Below are 25,530 nucleotides of genomic sequence, written 5' to 3'. Positions count from 1 at the left end.
AAAATCCACAGATGCTCAAGTCCCTTATGTAAAATAGCATAATATCTGCATATACACAGATGCTCCCATATACTTTAAATCATCTTTAGATGACTGACAATACCTAATACCTTGTAAATGATATGGAAACAGTTGCCAGTAAGTGACAAATTCAAGTTTTGCTTTTTGAAACTTTCTGGAATTTTTCTTTTTTTTGGATCTGTGGTTGGTTGAATCTGCAGATGAGGAATTCACAGATATGGAGGGCCAACAGTATATCAATTGAGGAAGAATAGTAAGAGAGTGGCCAGTTAACTACAGCAAAGGGGAATTTTTGAAAGAGCACTTTAATTTTCATAGACTAGAGCTAGAACAACACTTTCAAGTCCCACTGAGATGAAGGTTCAGGAAAATATACTCCTCACTTTAATAATTCCTGGGGCATTTTCAACAGGGGACGCCTTAAATTAGGGGCAGTACTTCTCAAAATTTTTCATATGCTATAACACCTGGAAATAGAGGTTCTCATTATGAACAACCACGAAAAACTGACATAAAAAAGGTAATGTAAAAATATATATACTTTGTTCTGAATTAGATATTACTGCATGTCATATACTAGCTTGCAGGCACTTCTAATAAAAATGTATGGAAAAAAATTTAGGTGATTAATAAACTTGTTTTTTTTTTGTTTTTTGGGGGTTTTTTTGTACAAATTGGTGACTCTCATTGGTCAAGGGTACAGGGGAGTTCTCTGTACTTTTCTCAAAATTTTTCACCAAGTTTGAAACGACTGCAAAAAAAGTTTAAAATAACTGGCATATAATTTTGGGTTTTGATTCTTAATTCAAAGCAAATTGGACTGAATCTAAATGGAAACTTAACTGTATCACTGAGAATTAGAAATTATGAAAGCTCTCCATGAGGCAGGTATCAGATATAAAAGACTTGTATTTAATATTTATGACCCAACTTCCAACAAAGCCATTTTCTCCTACATAAGAGTTTTTCCCCGTCATAGACTCCTCATTGAATGCTTGGCTGCACCAGCCTGACCAGCTCAGTTGGACAGAGAACTGAGGAGAAGAGAGCCATGAAATGGAGGCTACAGTGCTGATTATTATTATTTTGTTATTTATTATTGTATTATTTAATTATTTTATTTTGGCAGGGTGGGGAGCAGTAATTAGGCTTATTTATTCTTAGAGAAGTTACTGGGGATTGAACCCAGGACCTCATGCATGCAAAGCATGCACTCTACCACTTGAGCTATACCCTCCCCTTGCTTATTTTTTGTTCTCCTCCTAGAAGAGTAGCCTTAGTTGGGGCCAGTGAGATACAAGAAGCTTGCTAAGAAAACTCCCACAGAAATTCAGCCAGCCACTTACTCAATAATATCGATTTGTGGTACCTTCTATGTGGCAGAGTGTTATAGTTGAGAACATGGGCTTGGGAAACACACAGAATGGGGTAAGATCCTGGCCCTGCCTTACTGACTCTGTAGTCAACATGAGCAAATCACTTCACTTCCTGTGGTATGGTTTCTTCATCTGTAAAATGGGACAATAAGAGTGGCTACCTTACAAGATAGATGCATTACGTGTGCAGCGCTTAGAAACCGGCTCAGTTAATGCTACGCACTGAGCTCAGTACTGGAGATGGCAACAGTGAACATGACAGACATGGTCCCAGGTTGTCCTATGCTGTCACAGCATGGAATACAAACTTACAAAGCAGGAGTGACAACATGTTTTAATTGCCACAGTGGGGACATATAGGAAAATGGCAGCTAATATTCATGTCGTATTTACTCTGTGATGGGCTTTACAGATTCTTAATTCACTTAACCCTCATTAATAACCCTGTGAGGAAGGTACCACTTTGCCCATGAGGAACTGAGGCACAAAGAGGTTAAGTCACTTGATTAAGGTCACAAAGGAGGCAACCAAGTCAAGACTCTAGCCCAGGCAGTCATAACTGGAGTTCATGTTCCTAACCATGCCATTCTGCCGCCTTTAAGTACCCAAACTCAAACACAAAGGATTAGGGAAGATTTTCTAGAGGAAACAGTGTCCATGCTGAGACATAAAGGCTGAGTAGTAGTTACCAGACCAGGAATAGAGCAGAGAGGGGCATACAAAAGTATTACATGTAGAAGGAATACGTGTGTGAAGTGGAGCCAAGAGAAAGTGTGGCGCATCCATCCAGGAACTGCGGGAGCAGGAAAACATGAGCCTGGAGAGAGAAGTAGCTCCCAGACCTTGCGAGAGCTTCTAAGTCACGTCCTGATTCAGAGTGCAGACTTTATGCTGAGCAACAGGGAGCCACTGATGATTAAAGCACAAAAGGGGGCATGAACAGACTTACATTTTAGAAAGATTGTTCAGAGAGAGGCATGAATGCATTGGAAAGGCACAAAACTAGAGATGGGTGAATAGTTAGAGGTGACATGGCCCATATTATGGAAGTGACGCTGAAATATAAAGAAGTGGAAAGTTGCAGAATTCAAGAGCTATTTTAAAGAGAAAGAGAAAGATTCAAGTGGTTAAAAAGATCTTGGTGACTGACTAGCTTAGGAAGGAGATGGATGGAAAATTCACACATAGATTTAGACTTTGTCTTGGATATATTTGACTAAATAGTTGTGCCCAATGATGGGCACAATAGAGCTCCCCAAAAAAGATGATATCTAAAGGGAAATAGGATTAAGATTTTGAACGTTTACTTTAAAGAAGGAACAGTGGAGTTAAACCTCATTTGCCTCTTATGCTCCCAGGCACATAACCCATCAATGCTGTTTCATGAATGAGTGGTCAGATGCACATGGTTCTGAAGTTCCAGAGACTTAGGCTTCAGGTATAAATGAGAGACTCACTTAGCAAATAGCGTTAGAAGCCATTGAGCTGGAGACACTGTCCTCGAGAGGGTTGTGCAGTAGGAAGGGGGGTAGCAGGCAGGACACCGTTCTGCGGGATGCCACCTTCAAGGGAAGGACCGAGGAAGTGAGGCTTGTAAAGGAGACTGAAGAAGCCCTGTCGGGGTGATGGAAAGAAAACCACAAGATGGTTTCTGCAATCAAGGGAAGATGACGAAAATGTTCCATCCAGAGAAGCCAGCGCTGCTGAAACAACCATTGATGGATGAGGGAAGAGTCCACTGGTTTTAACAACCAGAAAAACCTCAAGTCTTTTTGTCAAGCCTTTCGAGTGGAGTGGAGGGAGCAAAAACCAGGTGGCAGGGGGAGAGGTGGGAGGTGTGGAAGTGGATGATAAGTGTGCAAACTTCTTTCAAACATGTGGTCCTGAAAGGGAAGGGAGTGGTGACAGCTGGAGAAGGAAGAGAGTCTTGGGAGAGCTTTGAGTCTGTTGTTTTGTTGTGGTTTGGAGGGAGGGTTTGGATTTGTTGATGGTGAGGAGGCTATTGATAATAATGCTGATAATTTTATTGTCCTCTTTGTCATTTGAGATAGGGGAATTAGAGAATTTCTTAGGTGAAGGAGGGAGGGAGAAGCCATTGATTCTAAGGAGGGAGGAACCCACACAGAAGTCTAAGCGAAGCATTTTTGACAGAATAAAGGGCACATCTTCCCTTTTTCCTTAAGGGCAGGAGGACAGACAGAATGAGTGCAGAACGTCACTTCAGCATGGAGTGGGACAGAACTTGAAGGCATTCTCTTCTGATGGCTTCCACTTTCTCAGTGAAATTGGAGATCAAGCAAATTTGCTGACACCATGAGAAGCCTCAGAAGTTTTAGGAAAGTAGAGGCTTGAAATAATCACAGTGATGAGTGGGAAATCCCACCAGGGCAAAGAAGGAATTGCCAGGCAACGCTGAGGATTCACCTGTAGCTGGTGACAGCAAACTCTAAGTAGCCTTCGGGTACCTTCTCTCCAGCAGCCCGGGGAGAGGACTGTAGAAAGCAGAACCAGAAGGATCCAGTGTTTGGGTTTTGCCTGGGGACAATGTGACAAAAGGACACAGGGTAAAGGGACTTGGCAGGAGCATGGTTAGAGAGTTCCCATGAAATCCAAGCCAGGCCAGGAAAGAAGCAAAGACAAGCAAGAGATGAGAGATTGAGAAAGAGCAACTGGGGGAGGGTCTAGATTTATTTTCTGATTCCAGAGGATAAAGTTCAAAGCCTATCAGGACGAAATCTTTGAAATGAGGTCAAGAAGAAGATAGATCCCTGAGTTATTTAAAATGGAGGGAATTTGCACTTAATCAGCACATATTAAATGCCAGGCATTATGCTATGATTTGTACATGCGTACACAGGAAGGTATTTTACCTTCAAAAAAAAAATCTGAAAGTTAGCGGTTATTATTCCTATTAAAGAAAAATTGTGGGGGTATAGCTCAGTGGTAGAGCACACGTTTAGCATGCACGAGATCCTAGGTTCAATCCCCAGTACCTCCATTAATAAACAAACAAATAATTGTACTGCTTTCCCCGGCTGTACGCCCTCGCAGGAGGCCGGTCAGCCGCAGCCACGGCGCCCAGCCGGAATGGCATGATCCTGAAGCCCCACTTCCACAAGGGCTGGCAGCGGCGCGTGGCCACGTGGTTCAACCAGCCCGCGTGCAAGATCCGCAGACGCAAGGCCCAGCAGGCCAAGGCGCGCTGCATCACCCCGCGCCGCATCGCCCCGAGCCCCGCGCCGCATCGCCCCGCGCTGCATCGCCCCGCGCCGCATCGCCCCGCGCCGCATCGCATCGTCCCGAGCCCCGCGCTGCATCGCCCCGAGCCCCGCGCCGCATCGCCCCGCGCCGCATCGCATCGCCCCGAGCCCCGCGCTGCATCGCCCCGAGCCCCGCGCCGCATCGCCCCGAGCCCCGCGCCGCATCGCCCCGAGCCCCGCGCCGCATCGCCCCGCGACCCGCGCCGCATCGCCCCGCGACCCGCGCCCCGCGCCCGGCCCGCTCCGGCCGGTGGTGAGATGCCCCACGGTCTGGTACCACACGAAGGTGCGCGCTGGCCGGGGCTTCAGCCTGGAGGAGCTGAGGGTGGCCGGCATCCACAAAGTGGCCCGGACCATCGGGATCTCGGTGGACCCGAGGCGGCGGACCAAGTGCACGGAGTCCCTGCAGACCAACGTGCAGCGGCTGAAAGAGTACCGCTCCAAGCTCATCCTCTTCCCCAGGAAGCCCTCAGCCCCCAAGAAGGGAGACAGCTCTGACGAGGAGCTCAAGCTGGCCGCCCAGCTGACAGGACCAGTCATGCCCATACGGAATGTCTACAAGGAAGAGGCCAGAGTCATCACAGAGGAGAAGAACTTCAAGGCGTTTGCCAGCCTCCGCATGGCCCGGGCCAACGCCCGGCTCTTTGGCTTCCGGGCAAAAAGGGCCAAGGAAACGGCAGAACAGGATGTTGAAAAGAAAAAATAAAGTGCTGTTGGTAGATTGTGATAAAAAAAAATTGTACTGAGAAAAGATATTTGCCCATAAGCCACCTAGCTTGTCAAAGATTTAGCCTGGATTCAAACTCTGGTCCTACTCTCATCCTCAAATCTCATCAAATTATTCAAAAGTTGCTCCAGAAGTCATTAGAAATAATTAAACCACTTTCATATATTTTAAACTAGTTTTTATTTAAAAAGTTCAAACTGTAAAAGTGGGTGCATGTAAGAAGTATATCTCACTCCAGCACTGTTAAGTTTTTAAAATATCCTGCTAGCATATTTCCTTGCACGCTAGACATATGTCTGTGTGTGTGTACACATACAGTGACAAAAGGTGTGCCAGACACCTCTGCACCCTCCTTTTCAAACGCAGCAATCTCTCTTGGAAATATTCGATAGAGCACACCTTTTTCCTTTCAGACAGCCTAGTATTCCTCAGGTGCTACAAATGATTTAACCCTACAACAGATTATCTTTTTCTTTTTCTTTTTTTTTTTTTTAGGTTTTTTTGCGGGGGGGATAATTAGGTTTATTTATTTATTTTTAGAGGAGGTACCTGGGGATTGAACCCAGGGCCTCTTGCATGCAAACACGCACTCTCCCACTTGAGCTATAGCCCCCCAATCTTTTTCAGTTACAAATAAAGTAGTAATGATTACCCTCGTATGTATCCATGTCTCCATCTGGGATTGAATTGGGGTTGAGAATCCTAGTGACCTTGACATTATTTAATGACTAAATTGTATTTTACCTCAATGTTCAATTAAACCAAAAAATTCACCATTTCTCCTATACCGTACTAAGTTCTCAAGAGAGTTTTGCTCTTTTTCTGTACTCTATTCTGCTCTGCTGATCTACATATTCATGTGTCAATACTAAAGAAACTGTCACCCTTACTGTAGTTTTATAAAACATTTTGATATCTGTTTAGGGTAAGACTCCCCAGGGAGATGGGTACAGCTCAGTGGCAGAGCGCATGCTTAGCATGCACGAGGTCCTGGGTTCAATCCCCAGTGCCTCCACTAAGAAATAAATTAAATAAACCTAATTACTTCCCCCCACAAAAAAAAAGTAATGTAAAAAAAAAAGAAAAAGGATAGAGGACTCCTTCATTCCTTTTATTTATTTTCAAAGTTTCCGAGCTAACCTGGGGAAATTCCATTACACTGAGTAGATGAATTAATTTAGACACTTCACATTCACACTTCAATGAGACAGTAAGCACTAGAGGAACTCAAGGAATCAGAGATTCGAGAGGGCAGGAAAAAGAAGGAACATTCAGATGTTAATTAGCTCGATGAGCCCACCCAGATGCTAGAGGTCCTGAAAGAAAGGAGAGGGAAGAGGGAGTTTCTAGAGAAGAAACGGGAGGACGAGAAAAAGACGATTTACACTCCCCCTCCTACTGTGATCCGGCTTCTGGTCGCCCCACTCCCCTGTGATGCTCGTGACAAGGACACTAGGTTTCTGGTTCCTAAATACAAAGGACTCTTCCCTTAGGGTCCTGAGAAAGCCCCCAAAATGCAGCAGTGCTTTGCTGACACCCTCCTTAAGCTGTAAGATCAGACCCGGTTTAAATGGCTGCAAACCTCAGCTTGTTTTGAGTTGGGTCCACCTCCCCAGGCCGAGAGAGTCCAATCCACACGCAGTGATGTGTAGATCACACACAAGGACCTCTGCCTTTACTTTCATGCACCCTCCTGTCCTTCGCATCTTTCTCCTCTCAGTCTCCTCCCTACACGGCCCCTGTTCCTTTCCCACTTGAGTTTCAGACAGTACAGTGAAGTGTTGGGGTGGGCGGAGGTGTGCAGGGGCAGAACAAGGGAGGTTCATGAGTTAGAATCTCCAACGTTTGCCGTACAACATAATCTACCTGAACACACTGCTCTGCAGTCTGCAAGGTCCACACTAGTGTTTGGTGCAATGTTCAGAAGCAGAGGTACTCAGTTATCTGTTGAATAATCAACTACTGAATTATTATATTATCAACCAAAATTGCCATAGCCATGAATGACCACAGCAGGTTATCCCAAGGAATTCATTTCTGCAGAATTCGGCAGCAAAGACGAAGTTTGTTATAAATAAGAACAGTTTCACTGACATTTGTGCTAGGGCAAGTAAATTACCCAGTGAGGTGATTTATAAATTCATTCACCTTAACTCTCTGATAGGAAGCCGAGCAGTGGTGCTCTGGCCGTTGGGTCTGATTTATATCAGAAAAGTGTACAAAAGAAAATGGAGGTTCTCTATCTTGCTCCTGCTCTCTCCTGGCCTCCTGTTACTGTCTAACAGGCATCCTTTTCCTTTAATTACCTTCTTCATGGCTTGAGAGCTTTGATGACTTGATTAAGCCTTGCAGTGCAGTTCCAGTCCCTACCCTTCTGATTAATTAGCCCCAACCTTATTAACTTCCTAATTCTGATCAATAAGGCACTGATGCTAAACTGTGCAAGGGCAAACTAAGGAGGCAATTTTACTGTTTTTTTTTTTTAACCATCCTTTTTTTTAAACCTAATATCACTTTTTAATACCAACCAGGTTGGAAGACAGTAATACAATAATAGTCCTATGAAGACTATACACGCTCTCCAGTCATAACTTTACTCGCTGCAACAGCACGATTTGTTGGCACTATTTGGGGACTTCGCATTAAGAACATAGGGCCTCCATTATTCAGGATACTGGGTAAGTGATGCTCATGGCCAGAAAAAAGAATATGATGTGATAACGATGATTCAGTCAGTCCTTCTCCGAAAGAAAATCACAAAAAATGGAACAAGAAACTCCTCTTCCCCAAACCCAGACTCAGAATGGAGTTCTCCAACATTAAGGAGAAGATCCCAATATCCTAGACCAGCACTATTCAAAAGTACGTTTTAAGTTTTCTAGTAGCCACATTGAAAAAATTAAAAATTAATTAGATTAGCTAGCAAAATTAGTTTTGATAGTATGTTTTTTATAATTTAATATCAAAAATATTATCATTGCAAACTGTAAGCAATGTAAAATTACCAGTGACACTGTCCTTTCTTCCTCCTATCCAGCTTTATTGAGATACAACTGACAGATAACATTGTGTAAGCATAAGGTATACTACATGATTTTAAGAATGAGAGAGTATTAGTTTTTTCAAAAAGAATATAAGATTAATGGTAAAGATGTATTTGAATTGCCAGCAAAAAACCAGACACAGAAGCGTGCTCCATGTTTCTTTCTTAAGAAACTGTGACTCCTATTAAGCCTATGACTTCTGTCGATACCCAAGGAAGCTTTGCCACCCTCTGAAACTCAAAAGTGGATTTCTAAAGCCTAGGTCCTTCCTTCATATTCTGCAGAATGCACAAAGATCTTTCAACTTTGAAGAAGAAATAGAAAAGCTCTTCATAGAGTGGTGATGCTGAGACGGGTAATTAGGTTTTAAATCAACAGCTCCGAGTTACTCTTCCAGGTACAAAGCTCAGTGCACAGCTGCTTCAGGCAAAGATGGCCCTTGTCAGAGTAACTCACAAATAAGACCTGCCTACCACCCCCACCCTCCTTCCAAATGTTCCCCCCACTTCCAGCCTTACATCCACCTCAGCGCCACTGTCCTGGGACCATCGGAACAATCTAACACACCAATCCAGAGTCATTGTTTAAAATTCTTCAATGACCTCCTACTCTGGACTTCAGTTTATAAATCCCCTGCCTAATTCTTGATTTTTAAGTTTTTCCCACTCCCAGCCTCCCACTTTACCCTTCATTGTTGAAACTGCTTATACTTTCCTGCCTTTATCAAGGGAATCCCAAATGCTGGCTCTGTTATTAGCAACTTGTGACCTTAGGCAAATCCAAACTCCTCTCAGCACTGGTTTGCTACATTTTTAAAATAAGAGTCAATCTCTCTGTGGCCCCAAGCAAATGGAGGTGGAGATTCCCAGGGGCACGGAAATTTCTGCCTCCAATGGGCCCCTCTCATGGCCAAGTTTACAAACTGGAGACTGCGGTAACCCTGGGGTACTCAAAGCCTTTCCAGAAATTCTATGACCTTGGATGGTCCCAAAGGAATTATTTTCCAGATCCTTTACTTCCATTGTTACCCAGCTTTCGAACAGCTTGACAAACGAAAAATGTCCCTCTCACTCAATCCAAAATAACTTTAGTGATTGCTCCAGGATGTAAAGCCCTCCCAGGGCCCCAAAAAGGACACCTCTTTTAAGTCACCTGCATTTCCTTATCTTCTATCTAATCATACCTCTATTAAAGAGAAGCAGAGCCTTAGAAATGTAGTATTTTCGTCAGCATTGGGTAGTTTGATTTGATGATGTTGTTGTTGTTGTTGTTGTTGTTGTTGTTGTTGTTGTTGTTGTTGTTATTATTATTATTATTATTTGTATTTTGATTTTAAATCTATGGCAGAGTAAATGGTGGGATTAGGGCCTTTTCTATTTGACTTTGCTTCTTCCCTGATCACTTGTCAAAGAATGCTTCATTCCTGAGACAGTCCCAAGAGAAAAAGAAAGGAAGCATCAGGAAGACATTTGATCATTTAAACACAATTACTTTTTTAACTTATTCTCCATCCTAGGACTCAACACCATGCGCTGGGAGTGGGGATGCCTTTAAATAAATGAAACAATATGGATTAGTAAAACTGATTCCTTTTAAATGTGATTGGAATTTTTCTTCTGAAACTACCAAATTTCTTCTGAAACTACCAGAAGATTTTTCTTCTGAAACTACCAAATTATATAAAAAAAAAAAAATGCTGTATAAACCCTCAAAGCTTTTATGTGATTTCTTTCAGTGTTATTTTTAAAGATAAAAATTATCAAATCAGACCATGACATTTGTCAATTATAGTCAATTTTCATCTTATTTTATCTTATAAAATGTTTAGTATCTTCTTCCTATTAACTTGAAATTATATGCTAACTGCTAGACCAATTTGTTTTTAGTTTTTATCTTTCTCTTTCATTAAGTACATGGAGAAAGTTTAATTATAATTCACGTCAATAAAAGCTTCATTTTCAGTAAGCTTATTTTTTATCTTAAATAATTATTTATCAAAATATGTAGCATACTTATTTATAGCAATTATCAACAAATAATTATAATGATAACTCAATGCAGAATAATTTGTTACTATTTAACTGCCTCATGGTCACAGGAAATGAAACAAAATTAAAATTTTATGTTTCATGGAAAATTTATTTACTTCCACGTTCCCCTGTGAGAGAAGCATATGAAAGAAATCTTAATAAAATGATTTAAATATAAAAATATATAATAGAAGAATCTGTGGAGTAAGTGAAACATAATGTTCAAAAAGAAAAAAAGATATAAATTTTCCAAACATTAAAAAAGATCTTACTAATGAATTCTTAAATGGATAATGATGAGTATTGTCATTAATGTTGTTTCCACTTGATACTTTTTAAAGAATGTATAACTCATTTATATTGAGATATATTTGATTTAAAATATATTAATTTCAGATGTACAACATAGTGATTCAAAATTTTTATACATTATACAGTCTCCTAAACCCCTACCCCTACCCTGCCCCTCCCCCTTCCCTCTCCCCAGTGATAACCACTAGCTTGTTCTCTGTATCTGTGAGTCTGTTTCTGTTTTGTTATATTCATTCTTTTTTTTTTTGATTCCACATATAAGTGATAACATACAGTATTTGTCTTTCTCTGTCTGACTTAATTCACTACTTATAATACCCTCAAGGTCTATCCATGTTGCTGCAAATGGCAGAATTTTATTCTTTTTAATGGCTGGGTAATATTCCATTGTGTATAGAATATTTTTACATTTGTTGGTACATATTTTCAGATTTATTATTATATTTTAAATTTTACTGTTTAAATATTATATTTAAATACTGTCTTATGGGGGTGGAGGGTGGGAAGGGATAGACTGGGATTTCAAAACTGTAGAATAGATAAACAAGATTACACTGTATAGCACAGGGAAATATACACAAAATGTTATGATAACTCACAGAGAAAAAAAAGTGACAATGAGTGTGTATATGTCCACGAATGACTGAAAAATTGTGCTGAACACTGGAATTTGACACAACATTGTAAAATGATTATAAATCAATAAAAAATGTTAAAAAAAACTCTACTAATAAACTCATCTACAAAACAGAAATAGACTCACAGGCGTAGTAAACAATCTTATGGTTACCAGGGGAAAGAGGATGGGAAGGAATAGATTTGGGAGTTCAAGACGTGAAGATATTAACTACTATATATAAAAATAGATTTAAAAAACAAATTTCTTCTGTATAGGACAGAAACTATATTCAATATCTTGTAATAACCTTTAGTGAAAAAGAATATGAAAATGATGATATGTATATATGTATGACTGGGATATGATGCTGTACACCAGAAATTGGCACATTGTAACTGACTATACTTCAATAAAAATAAATAAAGTATATTTCAAAAAAATAAATACTGTCTTATATTTCATCTTTTTAGGACTTGTGGTTATATTACCTTTCCTACTTCTAATGGTTTTTATTGGTATTTTCTCTTTCCTTGTATCTTGATCAGACTTGACTATTTGTTGGTTTTTTCCAAATAACCGTATCTTGATTTTACTTATGTGTCAGCTTTTCTTTCATTTTCCTGTTTCTTAATTTCTGCTTTTCCCCCACTTCGTAATTATTTCATAATTTATAATCTATAATGCATTCCAGGTTCATTAACATAAATTCTCCTAGTCTTAAGGATGCAACAACATGATGTATCAGTCAAAACTAGAAGTTTTATAGGTATTCAAATATTGCATTACTTTTAAAATAGCTAAGATGGACATTTGGCTACACCTGCTTTTAAATTTTCTAGGCCATGCAAAATTATTAGAGTCACAATGTTATAGAGTTGTGAGACTCCAGGGTTTCAAAGAGGAGAATCCTGGTCCTATGAGCTGCTACTGCCTTGGCCCCCCTCTGCAGAGCTGGGATGGCCCTCCGTGGAAGCCTACGTGATTGTTAAGTTCCACAATTGTCACAGGAGCAGAGAAATGTTTGTCTTCGTTCAGGGGAGGGATACGAAGATGGTTCCTTTATGTCTCTGGATTTGTTTGCCCATTTGCAGAATGGGTATAACAATAAGCGACTCACAATAATCTTTTGAAAGATGAGAAAAATGAAGTTCAAAAATATTTAGTAACTTGCCTACACAGTTAATATGAAGCTTGAACCCACCCGTGTCTGGGGTCGAGAACGCTACTTTGATCTGCAAAGTCTTCACCTACACAGTGTTTCCTCAATTTGACTCTCATAACACACTTAGAAATTTTCAACACAGGAGCACAACTTATGATCGAATTACATTTAATGGGTTACACAGAGCATCTTTGGTATAAAGAAATATGTTTGTCTCAGCGTCAAGTAGAAACCAAATGCAACAGAGCTGATTAAGATGTTAAAAGTGTAAGCGCATTTGCTGATTAGGGGTTCATTAGGGATCTTAGCAAGAGCAGATTCCTGTTGTGCTGAGGACAGAAGCCAGAATGAAAAGACTGCAATTGTAATATGTGCAATTGTGATACGTGTAGTTAGTGATTTTACATTAGATGGCATTGTAATAGAATACGCAGTACTCAGAGTATAAGCTAAACCCTTCCAAGACCCTCCTAATCCTTCAAGACTGTGTGGTCTGCAACCTCCCACCCTCACTCCCCACACTCCCTTACCCTACTGCCCTCCCTCCTCCGCTCCAGTCAGCCTGGCCCCCTGCTGTCCCTCCATCACTGACAGATTTTTCCCTTAAGACTTTTAAACTGCCCACTCCTCAGACAGGAAGGCTCCTCCCAAGATATCCACCCAAGACTCCCTTACCTTAACTGCTGGTCCTCCCCTGACCACCCTTCGTCCAATTACCATGTCTACACCCATCTCCCCAACACTGCTTGACTTCCCTTTACTCCATACCACTTCTTGTGGCCTGACATATTACATCTCCTCATCCATCACTTCTCTTCCCTGGTGAATGTTCCACCAGCTCCCCATCACTGGAATTTAGCCCCAAGAGAGTAAGGATCTTGGTTTTGTTCACTCATGTGTCCCAAGCACCTGGAACATGCATGACACACAGCAGGTTCGCAACAAATATTGGGTGAAAGAATGAGTGAGTGAATGAATGAACCAATGGGAACAAAGTGTACTAGTCATTTCTGTGTTCCCATTCTTCAGTCACTCAAACTTAGAGTCACACCTGGGCTCTGCCACCCACTGGCTGTATGACCTTTATCTCATCTGTTAATGAATAAAACCTGATATGACCTCCAGGATTATAGGTGAGATATGGTAATTAATGCAAAGTGCTTAGCACCATGCCTGGAGCAAAGCTCCGTGAATGTTTCCATTATGTCACTTGTCATCATTATTATCATTGTTTTATTTAATTTCCACACTATCCTAAAAGGCAGATACCATTCCTACTTCAAAGATAGGGAAAGACAACAAAAAGAAGAGGATCCAAGAGGATGTAACTCCCAGCCGCTCTCAGCTCACCTTTGCCATGCCTGACCCTGGAGTCCTTGGCCACCTGCTCCGCCTGAGGTCACCAGACTCCCTGGTCCCTCTCACAACTTCCCATAGGCAGCAGAGCAGGACCCTCCGCATTTCCCCTCCTGAGGGGTCTTCTAAGACATGTTGCTTCTGTACAGTCTTTCTGGAGAATTCCTGTGGCCGAGGCTCTGGGACTTCATAAAACAGGGATCTAGACACACACCACCTTCTTTTTTCTTCCCACCCTTCCCCTCCTTCATTTTCCCTCACTCTTGAGGCCCTGGGATTCCATTTCTAGTAAAGGGCCAGCATGTAAGCCTTGCCTCAGGCTCCATTTTCTACGGAACCTAGAACAGAAACTGGGCCCACATCCTAGACCTGTCTGATCCCAAACCTACACTCACCATCCAACACCAACTTTATGGACCACCTCCTCTCTGCCCGGGCCGCCTCTCACTACATCCTAAGCTGACATGTGCAGAAAGTGGGATGGTGGAAACTGGGGACCCCTTTTTCCCTGAATAAAGGAATAAAGATACACAGCAGCTCTGGCAGTGTGCTGGGCGGCCCCATGGGTCTGTCTTCTGCTTCAACAGTATTTGGACAGAACAGACACAGGGACGCCCCAGCTCCGGCCTCCGACCGCCCTCCAACCGTTTTTCCAGTCACAACCTGCAGAACCAACCACTCTGCTACCCTCAGCCTGCAAGACCAGCCAACACCATCTTTTAAACTTAGCTCCTTATACTCAGCAACCATGAGCTCCCAAATTATTCAGAATTTTTCCACCAGGTGGTGGCCGCCGTCAACCTCAGGGCCCACACGCATCTGCGGGCCCCTTGTACTTACCACTCTCTGGGCTTCTTTTTCCACCAGGGCGATGTGGCTCCGGAGGGCGCAGGCCACTTTTCCTGCCAGTTGGCCGAGGAGAAGCGCCAGGGCGCCCGGCACCTCTGGAAAACGCAAGCCAGCATGGTGGCCGCGCCCTCTTCCAGAACGTGCAGAAGCCGTCCAGAGACGTGAAACCCAGGCCATGCTCACGGAGAAGAAGCCGAATCAGATCCTCTTGGATGTGCATGCCCTGGGTTCTGCCCGGGCAGACCCCCACCGCTGTGACTTCTTGCAGAGCCACTTCCTGGATGAGGAGGTGAAACCCACCAGGAAGATGGACGACCACCTGAGTGAACTGCGCAGGCTGGCTGGCGAGCAGGCCGGCTGGAGCCCAAGCTCGGCCGCGCGAGCCCCGCTCCCAGAGGCTCCCCAACAAGCACCGCTAGGAGCCTCCGGAATCCAGAAGCCTTTGAGGGTCCCCTCTGGGGTCAGGGCTTCCGTCTGAAGCCTCTCTCTGCAGCCACTAGGCAGCTTCTGAACCGCCCTGGAGTCCTCGCCCAAGCCTTAAACCAAATGGAAACAATTAAGCTTTTTGCAGGAGGAAAGAAAAGATACAAACACACACTTCATACTGGAAGCTTGAAAGCTACTAGAGTTGATCAATAAAACAAAAGACCAGTAAAGGGAAAAGTTTAAATCTGGAATAAAAAAAAAAGAATTAAGAGAATGACAATGAAGGAGGAACAGGAGTAACATCCTGAACAGAAAACAGACACAAAGCAGATAGCAGGGAGCTTTTTAAAATGAGAAGAGAATGGTTGATGCAACCTTACACGTTTAAGAGTAAAGTAAACCCTAGACCTTTCTTTTTTAAATGCTTATTGAAAACAAAATATGAGTTTTTGAACATGATTTTCAAAGTCACATAGCATTAACAGTACTGTAACAGTATCAATCACCTGGTTTTGACTATGGTCTATGGTTATGGAAGATGTTATCATTGGGGAAATGGGATGAATATATATGGGAACACTCTGTACCATTTTTACAACTTTTTGTTTGGTTTCGAATATTTCAAAATAAAAACTTTTGAAACTCTCATAGTTTTACAAAGTTTGTAGCAGATCCTCGCCCTAACCTTCCCCATTGTTGATTCCTATTCTCACCAAGGAAACTATAAATAAGCTATACCCCCAAATTTCTAGATAACCCTTTCTGGGAAAGGGTGCCAATGAGGTAAAGTTGGGGGGAGGAGGAACCTGTAATCCATTATTGGATTTGGGGGCTCCTAGATTCAACTTTTAATTTTCTTCTTTCTCATTTTCCACATATTTGTCATCTTGTTCTACTTTCTAGGTTAATTTCCTCAACTTCATCTTCTCCTCTTCCAACTGTTCTATTTTTTTCCTATCATATTTTTAATTTCCAAGATGAGGAATTCAGGCTTTTATCTTGAGGGCAAGGGAGAAATACTGGAAAATTTTGGAAAAACAAGAGAAAAGCTCTGTTGTAGGATGGTTACTGGGGAAAAAGGGGTCTCAGAACTTCAAAGAGCCCATTTATCTGACGTCAGCCTACCTGAAATGCCATTTGTTTTCTCTGCCACATGCACAAATGCAACCTTTAAAGTCCAGCTTGCTGAAGTCAATTTGCTTCCTTAAGTAAGGCCTTCCACAATTCTCCAGTCCACAGCCTCAGATCCTGCTTCCCCATAACTACTCATTCCTTCATGTAGCAATATCTGGACAATTAATCACATCCTGCTCTGAGTTAGGCTGCAGCTGTATTCTATACCTGTGTATAAATAGTATTGCATTTGAATTATAAATTCCTGGAGGGCAGGGGCAGTCATTCCTGGGACTTTCCTAAGCACCTAAGAAGGGGACAGGCATGTCAATATGTTTAATAAATAAATGAAGAAACACTGATGCAAATTCAAGTCTCTCTCATCCTTTCCACAAATGGACATGCTTCTCCTCAACAGTTCTGATGACTTAATGCCATTTGAAAAATGGTTGAAGGTGTAAAGGGTGGAGAAGCCAATAAAAATCTCAGGAAAAACACAATACAGTCTCCAACACACGGGAAAAGTGGTTTTTCATTAGAGATTCCACTGGTTCTGTATGGCACCAACAGATGGAAGCCCATTGGAAGGTACATTTCAACTAAGTACGAAGAAGAATTTTTTAACAGTGTAAGCACCAGAAGGATGGAGCAGGATGTCACAGAAGGTGGAGTTGAAGCTTCATCTGAGTGACTCTTCGATGGGTGTGTTTAGACGTCCAAGCAATGGCAGGTTTTGATTTCTCCATACAGGAGGGGTTTAAATGAGGCAGTCTGCTGGGAGAGGGTACATAAGGGACATATCTTAAAGGTATAATGAAATGTACAAAGAATATATATTTATTTGGAGTGGCTTGGCTGCACAAAACCATGATCCCTGAAGGGGACACTTCAGGAGGGATTTTATTCAAATCTAAAGAATTTATGTAGATAAATCATAATTAAACATTCAAGTGGAATATATACAGCTGAATGCCATTTGCATTCCAGCCTTGTTATTCAATACATCTGTAAACTATCATTCAGCAGGTTACTGAGAAAGGTTATCAAGGTCAAAAGACCATCAGCCAAAAAGCCACACTCCTGGACTCAAACACTTGTGGTCACTGGCCTGGGCCTGCGACTTAGCTCCCTTCCTCTTGGCTCTTCGGTGGCAAACCCAACATCCAATTTATTTTATCTCTAAAAGTTTACATGAGACCAGGGACTGTGACATCCTTTTTTGGCCAAAATAATAGAAGCAATAACTTGGAGTCCATATATTTCAAATGAAATGCTAGAAAGGGAGGATAAAAATGATTCTCTTCAACCAGAGCCCCTGAGTATCCCTGGCGGCCACACGATGCAGGAGTTAAGATCATACACATAAGAGACACAAATTAAAACTACTCTGAGATACCATTTCTCACCCATCAGATAATAGCAAAACTCCATAAGCTGGGTAACAGGCTTGGTTGGCAAAGCTAGGAGGGAACGGCACCCCCTCAAGGGGAGTGTAAACTGGTACAGCCCTCTTTGGACTGCAATTTGGCAACATCTGTCAATATTACACGTGCAAATAGTATTTAAACACACCTAGCATGCACCCAACTGCCCTTGCACACAAGCAAAAGGAAGATGGGCAAGACCATTCAGGTGTCCACTGCAGCCTTAATTATGATAGCAAAAATCAGAAATAGTCTATCAACAGGCGACAGACTAAATAAACTGCAGTGTATCCATACAACGGAGTGTTACGTGGCTCTGAAAAAGAATAAGAAGGTTCTCTAGGTTCTGACTGGAAAAGGTTTTGAAGATATGTTGATAAATGAGGTAAGTTTATATAGAAAATGTGGAGAATAAGACATAACGTCTGTATTTACTTCACATGCAGAAAGACACTCTGGACAGACACCCTTAGAAGCAAGTAACAGCGGCTGCTCATAAGAGTGGGAGACGCTCACGGGAAGTGGGAAGACATTTCACTGTGTATTTTTTATTATATATACTCTATTTTATTTTTAAACCTAGTCAAAAATTTTAAAAATTAAAAACTAAAAGGTCCCTGCAGTGGGATGCCTGTATAAGATGACTCACAGCTCTTCCCTACATTTGGGCAAATTACTCTTCTCTCTGCCTTTCAGTTTCCTCATCTGTACAATGGGATGATAATAAAAGCCACCGTAAAGCATTTAGAACAGGGCCTGGCACATAAAATATTGTTTTTTGAAGGTAAAATTTTAGTCAGGGTGTTTAAATTTTTTTAAAAAACTAAATGCACTGAAGTCTTTTTATTTGTATAAAATGCAATGCTCATTTTTTGCTTCAAAGAACTTTAATAAATATGAGTTTTTCCTTGGGGGAAAAAAACCAAAACCCTCTTTTTCGAAAGAACTTAAATAATATCAATCATACAATTAGTGAAAAAGATGCTACTATATTTGAACCAGATAGCATTCTAAGTATTTAGAAAACATCTTATTTAATCCACACAAAAAGCTTGTGTTAGGAATTATCCTTATTTTACAAATAAGAAACTGAGCTCAGTTTGTTGCCCCAAATTATACAATTAATTATATCTGTTTCTAACGTCTGTGCTCTTAAATACTATAGTAGTTGTCTGTCAGAAAATGGGAGATAAGTCCCTCAATTTGTAAAAGCAAGTAGAATTTTCAATACAACAGCTTAAATATCTCCAAGCCTAATTACCATACTGGGCAGCTTTGTAAGGCTAATACTCAGCTTACAAAACAATTATGACTGAGTGGGGGGCGGGAAGTAAAATTAAAATGTGGGCATTGCTTTTCAGAGTGTGACTGTTGTCTTTAAAAACAGCAGGGCAACAGTAAATAGCAGGGGAAACTTGCCATAGCAAATAACAGAAAAACTATCAATAACTTAAAGAGAACCACATCCAGAAAAATACCCCCAAACTGCAAATTGACTCCAAGTAGTAAGCGTGAAACAAAAAGGTGATAGTGTTCCTGCTTGGATAATCAGGGCCCCAAATGGAAGATAGGAAACTCCAATTCTTCTGTTTTAAAATTTTCAGAACTCCCAAGAACGGTATTAACAGCTTTTTCACTTACAGAAGGATGCTTTTAGCAATAAGGCATTGTCCTCTTTTCTTCTACTACCGTGCATGAAGGACAACCTGAAGTTAAAGATTTCACAATGACAGCTTCCTAAACACTGATCTGGAGCTCCTACTTAGGCTGTGTTCCTCTTTATTGCTCTACCTGTCCTTGTGAGATAAACCCAAAAACGCGTGCAACAATGTCTGAAAAAATGTAGTGATTTTTCCCTCTGAAGAATATGTAGCCTTCATCTTATCCAGTTGCTCAATCTTTCACCTAGTTTGGTCTGGAACTGAAATGAACTTCATTTTACAGCTCATCACACTCAGTATATGCTCCAACAAATGGATTCCTGTGTCCGGAGACCAGTAAAATCCCTCTCTCTCTTGGGGATTCCGCTGTAGCATTTGTTCTAGGACATTAATGGACGTCCTAACCAGTCCATGTTTTCTAAAGCAATGACAACTCAAGATCATACTCTCAAAATGAGACATGTTCAATATAATGACTACAAAAAACTGTTATGGGGCGGCGCGCAGGGAGGCGGGGTCGGCACGAGGCTTCGGCGCTCTCCGGTTGCTCAGCGGGGCGCGGGGCGCGGCGGGCGCGGCGGGCGGCGGGCGCGGGGCGCGGGGCGCGGCGGTGGGGGGGAAGCGGCGGTGGGGGGGGGAGCGGCGGGCGGCGGCGGCGGGAGCGCGGCCAACATGGCGGACAAGAAAAAAAAAAAAACTGTCATGTATGCAAGCACGCAGACGTTCTAGTGATGTCAGTCACATATTGCTCCCTTTTCCAATATGAAATTTAATGGGGATTCTTATTCTAAGAGGCATTTTAAAAATCAACAAATCAATCTCTAGTAATAAGCCTTTTGCATGAGTACCTAATGTTTGCTCAGGGTCACCGCAGGGAAACCTAACTAGAAATGTGTACCAGATGATTGATGAAAAAATGGTCAAGATCACAAATTCTCTCAAAACTTCTGCCCCAAGCCCCCAAAAAGACTTCATTATAATCTCCACCAAACTACTTCAAATAAAGTTTAGCAACTCTGTCTTTTAGGCAAAATATTTTCAGTAATTTGGAATTTCTTGTTCCATAAACTAAATTGCTCAGTAAGACAGAAGAATGAATGTTTTCCAGTATAGGGGTTGTGATTTTAAAAATGGGAAAGGAAAAAGGAAAATGTCTCAAATGAAGAGACATTTCCCAAAACAAAGGGAAAAGAAAGATACAATTTGGAATTTGAGAGAATATGCCAAAAACACTGCATAGCAAATCACAGAAAGTTATTCAAGCACCTGTCATAAAGCCAGACCACCTAACTCCTCTTGTGCAAAGACAAGTGCTGCTGAGTATGGGAAGTACACTAACAGAAATAAAACGATCTTTTTGTGTGTGTGGTGGGGGAGGATGGTAATTAGGTTTATTTATTGTTTGTTTGTTTTAATGGAGGCACTGAGGATTGAACCCAGGACCTCATGCATGCTAAGTATGTATCCTACCACTGAGCTATACCCTACCCCCATCAGCTCTTTTAATAATACAGTAAAGAGAAATATCCATTTGACTGAATTGGAAGAATGCAGATGATTTTATCCTGTTTATAGCTTGAGTTGATAGATGTGAATATAATTTTTGGCCTGAATGACTGAAAAATTGTGCTGAACACTGGAATTTGACACAACACTGTAAAATGATTATGAATCAATAAAAAATGTAAAAAATATATATATATAATTTTTGGCCTGTTTATAGACACACTTCTAATCGACTTATAATTATTGTCTAAATTTCACTTGATGTCCATGTTGGACATTATAAAATCATAAAAGGGGACCCAAATGTGGATTTTTATGTATGATTTTTCACTTGTGAAAACTCAAATCAGCATGGGATTCAAAACTAAAAACAGTAACAAACATGTAAAAGTGAGCTTATCAAAACAAGCATTGTTCAGTCCAGTTAAACTGTCCTAGAATTCTGGGTATCACAGCTCCCCCTTCCACCCAAAGGACTTCAGCCACCAGTGCACTGCCCTGCCTCTCAGACCCCCTCACTGACCCTCCCTCGGAGAATGGAGGTTCCAGGTAAAATCCAGAACAGAGCTATCTGAACAGAAAGCAAAAAAAGAACAAAATTCTATTAACACCATTTGGGAACTGCTCACAAAAATGGCAGAAATCAGTATCAGACTCAATGTTTTTTCTCTCTCATTTAAAAGTGTAATAAAAGATGAAAGCAAAATAATAAAAGGGGAAAAAAAGGAAATAAAGAATGGGGAAAATAGACCTATCAGGAAGATGCTCATAAAAAGAAAGCAGATATAGTAATAATATTATCAAATTCAGAACCAAGGCTAAAAGTAATAAAAGGGACAAGAGGAATATTTTATATTCATAAAAGGTGTGTGATCCACCACTAATATGTAACGGCCAGAAACCTTTATGTGCCTAGTAACACAGATTCAAAATATATAAAAGTAAAACCTGATAGCAAAGAGTTATTGACAACCCATAACATAGTGGGAGATTTGGAGCTATCACTCAAAAATCAACAGATCAAATACATACAAAAAAATACAGACGCAAATTATTAAAAAACACAATTCAACTAACAGAGTTGAATTCATAGACACAGATTTTTTTCACCCAACAACAACAACAACAAAAATACACATTCTTTTCAGACACTCATGGAATATTTCCGAATATGAGCCATATATTAATTAGGCCAGTGAAAAAATTCAATGAACTCAAATTAGAAATTTACACAAGCCACAATCATGGGCCATAATACACTAAAATTGGGTCAACCAAAAGGTGTACCTCTTCAAAAAAACTCTTTTTGGAATTTTAACCTGCTGTTCCCAAAAGGTATTTTCAAGGAGGAAATTGTAAACTAGCCTAAAATTAAGAATGTGGTGAAAGTAATATTCAGAGAAACATCATAGGCTTAGATGACTTTATTAGAAAAAAGTATGCCAAATACTTTCCAATGACCTTTCCATAGTCACTACGGCCTTCTCCATGCTGCTTGGACAAGGAGAAAACGGCCTGTGGACATACCAGAGAGCTCTTCACCTCCAGTGTTGCTGGCACTGGCAGGTGTCAGGACAGAGGTGCGGGAGATCGCCCAGATCCCCCCTCAGGGGTCACTACATTTCTCTCTCCTCAGGCCTCGGAAGGTATATGTGCTCACACCTTTGTAAGGACTTTTTTCCAACAAACTCTTCCAACAATCCTGTTTCCTGCGAGAACTTTGCTAATACAAGACTTAAAGTAAACAGGACTTCAACTCAAGAAACCAGGAGAAAGAACTACACAACATACTTCTAAAAATGTAGGAACACCAATGAATAAAGATAAACAGCAGCCCTGTCAGTGTGCTGGGCGGCCCCATGGGTCTGTCTGCTGCTTCAACAGTATTTGGACAGAACAGACACAGGGACGCCCCAGCTCCGGCCTCCACCGCCCTCCAACCGTTTTTCCAGTCACAACCTGCAGAACCAACCACTCTGCTACCCTCAGCCTGCAAGACCAGCCAACACCATCTTTTAACCTTAGTTCCTTATACTCAGCAACCATGAGCTCCCAAATTATTCAGAATTTTTCCACCAGGTGGTGGCCGCCGTCAACCTCAGGGCCCACACGCATCTGCGGGCCCCTTGTACTTACCACTCTCTGGGCTTCTTTTTCCACCAGGGCGATGTGGCTCCGGAGGGCGCAGGCCACTTTTCCTGCCAGTTGGCCGAGGAGAAGCGCCAGGGCGCCCGGCACCTCTGGAAAACGCAAGCCAGCATGGTGGCCGCGCCCTCTTCCAGAACGTGCAGAAGCCGTCCAGAGACGTGAAACCCAGGCCATGCTCACGGAGAAGAAGCCGAATCAGATCCTCTTGGATGTGCATGCCCTGGGTTCTGCCCGGGCAGACTCCCCCCGCTGTGACTTCCTGCAGAGCCACTTCCTGGATGAGGAGGTGAAACCCATCAGGAAGATGGACGACCACCTGAGTGAACTGCGCAGGCTGGCTGGCGAGCAGGCCGGCTGGAGCCCAAGCTCGGCCGCGCAAGCCCCGCTCCCAGAGGCTCCCCAACAAGCACCGCTAGGAGCCTCCGGAATCCAGAAGCCTTTGAGGGTCCCCTCTGGGGTCAGGGCTTCCGTCTGAAGCCTCTCTCTGCAGCCACTAGGCAGCTTCTGAACCGCCCTGGAGTCCTCGCCCAAGCCTGGAACCAAATGGAAACAATTAAGCTTTTTGCAGGAGGAAAGAAAAGATGCAAACACACACTTCATACAGGAAGCTTGAAAGCTACTAGAGTTGATCAATAAAACAAAAGACCAGTAAAGGGAAAAGTTTAAATCTGGAATAAAAAAAAAAGAATTAAGAGAATGACAATGAAGGAGGAACAGGAGTAACATCCTGAACAGAAAACAGACACAAAGCAGATAGCAGGGAGCTTTTTAAAATGAGAAGAGAATGGTTGATGCAACCTTACACATTTAAGAGTAAAGTAAGCCCTAGACCTTTCTTTTTTAAATGCTTATTGAAAACAAAATAATATGATTTTTTGAACATGATTTTCAAAGTCACATAGCATTAACAGTACTGTAACAGTTATCAATCACCTGGTTTTGACTATGGTCTATGGTTATGGAAGACATTATCATTGGGGGAAATGGGATGAATATATATGGGAACACTGTACCATTTTTACAACTTTTTGTTTGGTTTAGAATATTTCAAAATAAAAACTTTTGAAACTCTCATAGTTTTACAAAGTTTGTAGCAGATCCTCCCCCTAGCCTTCCCCCCCATTGTTGATTCCTATTCTCACCAAGGAAACTATAAATAAGCTATACCCCCAAATTTCTAGATAACCCTTTCTGGGAAAGGGTGCCAATGAGGTAAAGTTGGGGGGAGGAGGAACCTGTAATCCATTATTGGATTTGGGGGCTCCTAGATTCAACTTTTAATTTTCTTCTTTCTCATTTTCCACATATTTGTCATCTTGTTCTACTTTCTAGGTAATTTCCTCAACTTCATCTTCTCCTCTTCCAACTGTTCTTTTTTCCTATCATATTTTTAATTTCCAAGAGTTTCTTGTCCTCTGGGTTCCTGTTGAGAGCCCCCTGTCCTTGTTCCATGAATGAAAGATCTTCTAGTGTGTTTCTGAAGGTCTGAGGTTTTTCACAGTCTATACGTTGTCTGTTTCCTCTCAGTTCTTTTTTTTTTTTTTTTTTTTTCTGTTTTCTTACTTTTACCTCTGTCTGGCAGCCCGAAGGCTTTTTCCCACATCAGTGATCCTTGTTCGGTATGTAGATGTTCAGTGTGGCATGCTTTGCCCACCTGAGGCTGGGCCTGGATGCGCAGGTTGGAGGATAAGATCTGAGGGTCTAATTGTTCCTTGTAAAACCTGCAACCAATTCTCCCAACTTCACCCCCATCCTATACTCCCATTCACAGAAGAACTTCATGTCTCTCTGATTTGAAGTCCTGTGGCTTGTGGTGGGAGCCAACTTGGTCCTTGTCATGTTTCCTCTCCACCTCTGGCGGGGGGGGGGAGTCAGCTCTCTCAGCACCACTAAATCAGTTAATACTTGGCCATCTGCTTTCCAGCTTCCAACATTTTGTCAAAATATCTTGTCCATTATGATTTCTTTTCCCTTTGTTCTTATAGTTTTCTGCCTCTTTTTTCCCCCTTTTAGTATCTTTGTCGTAGGGATTTATGAGGCAGCAGATACAAACATCTGTTTTCAAACTGCCATGTTTCTCTCGGACCTTCCAAACCAAGCAATTAAAAAGAAAGCAGACATTTCTTTCTCAATTTATTTTTTTGTGCTAGCATATATAGTAATTCCCAATCTTTTTTATGTCCAGAAATTTGACAATAAAAGGAAAAAGAAAACTTTAGATTTTGTACACTGCTTGGCTTTTCTGGTTTTTTTTGTTTTGTTTTGTTTTGTTTTGTAAACAGAGTTTATTCTTAGCACTTTCAATAAAGCCACACCACAATTTGTACAGTTGCACATGGGTCTAAATGCACTCCCTCTCCTCTGAGGATGTGCCTCCATGCTTGGCTTTTTTTTTTTTCTTTCATGTTTTCCCTCATAGTGAGTCAATCTTTCTAGAATGATGGCTTTTTCTTAAATATTGTCTTTTCACATCTCCAAGTCTGTTCACACTCCTTC

The 25,530-nt window shown here is 41.6% G+C and overlaps 1 non-coding gene and 3 pseudogenes across 1 annotated transcript; 3 read left to right on the top strand and 1 right to left on the bottom strand.

Moving 5' to 3' along the window:
• Window positions 1–1,185: 1,185 nt before the first annotated feature.
• TRNAA-UGC (transfer RNA alanine (anticodon UGC)) lies at window positions 1,186–1,258 on the bottom strand. Its single transcript has one exon. It is a non-coding gene; the product is annotated as a tRNA-Ala (tRNA).
• Window positions 1,259–4,426: 3,168 nt separating this feature from the next.
• On the top strand, window positions 4,427–5,386 carry LOC102531933 (large ribosomal subunit protein eL13 pseudogene; annotated as a pseudogene).
• Window positions 5,387–14,655: 9,269 nt separating this feature from the next.
• On the top strand, window positions 14,656–22,905 carry LOC140690163 (ferritin light chain pseudogene; annotated as a pseudogene).
• A 25-nt stretch (window positions 22,906–22,930) lies between these two features.
• Window positions 22,931–25,061, top strand: LOC140690162 (ferritin light chain pseudogene; annotated as a pseudogene).
• The last annotated feature ends 469 nt before the right edge of the window (window positions 25,062–25,530 follow it).

The sequence above is a fragment of the Vicugna pacos genome, chromosome 29, assembly GCF_048564905.1.
Source record: "Vicugna pacos chromosome 29, VicPac4, whole genome shotgun sequence".
Classification (NCBI taxonomy): domain Eukaryota; kingdom Metazoa; phylum Chordata; class Mammalia; order Artiodactyla; family Camelidae; genus Vicugna; species Vicugna pacos.
The sequence above is the reverse complement of the archived record's forward strand: the minus strand, read 5'-3'. Positions and strand labels throughout refer to the sequence as shown.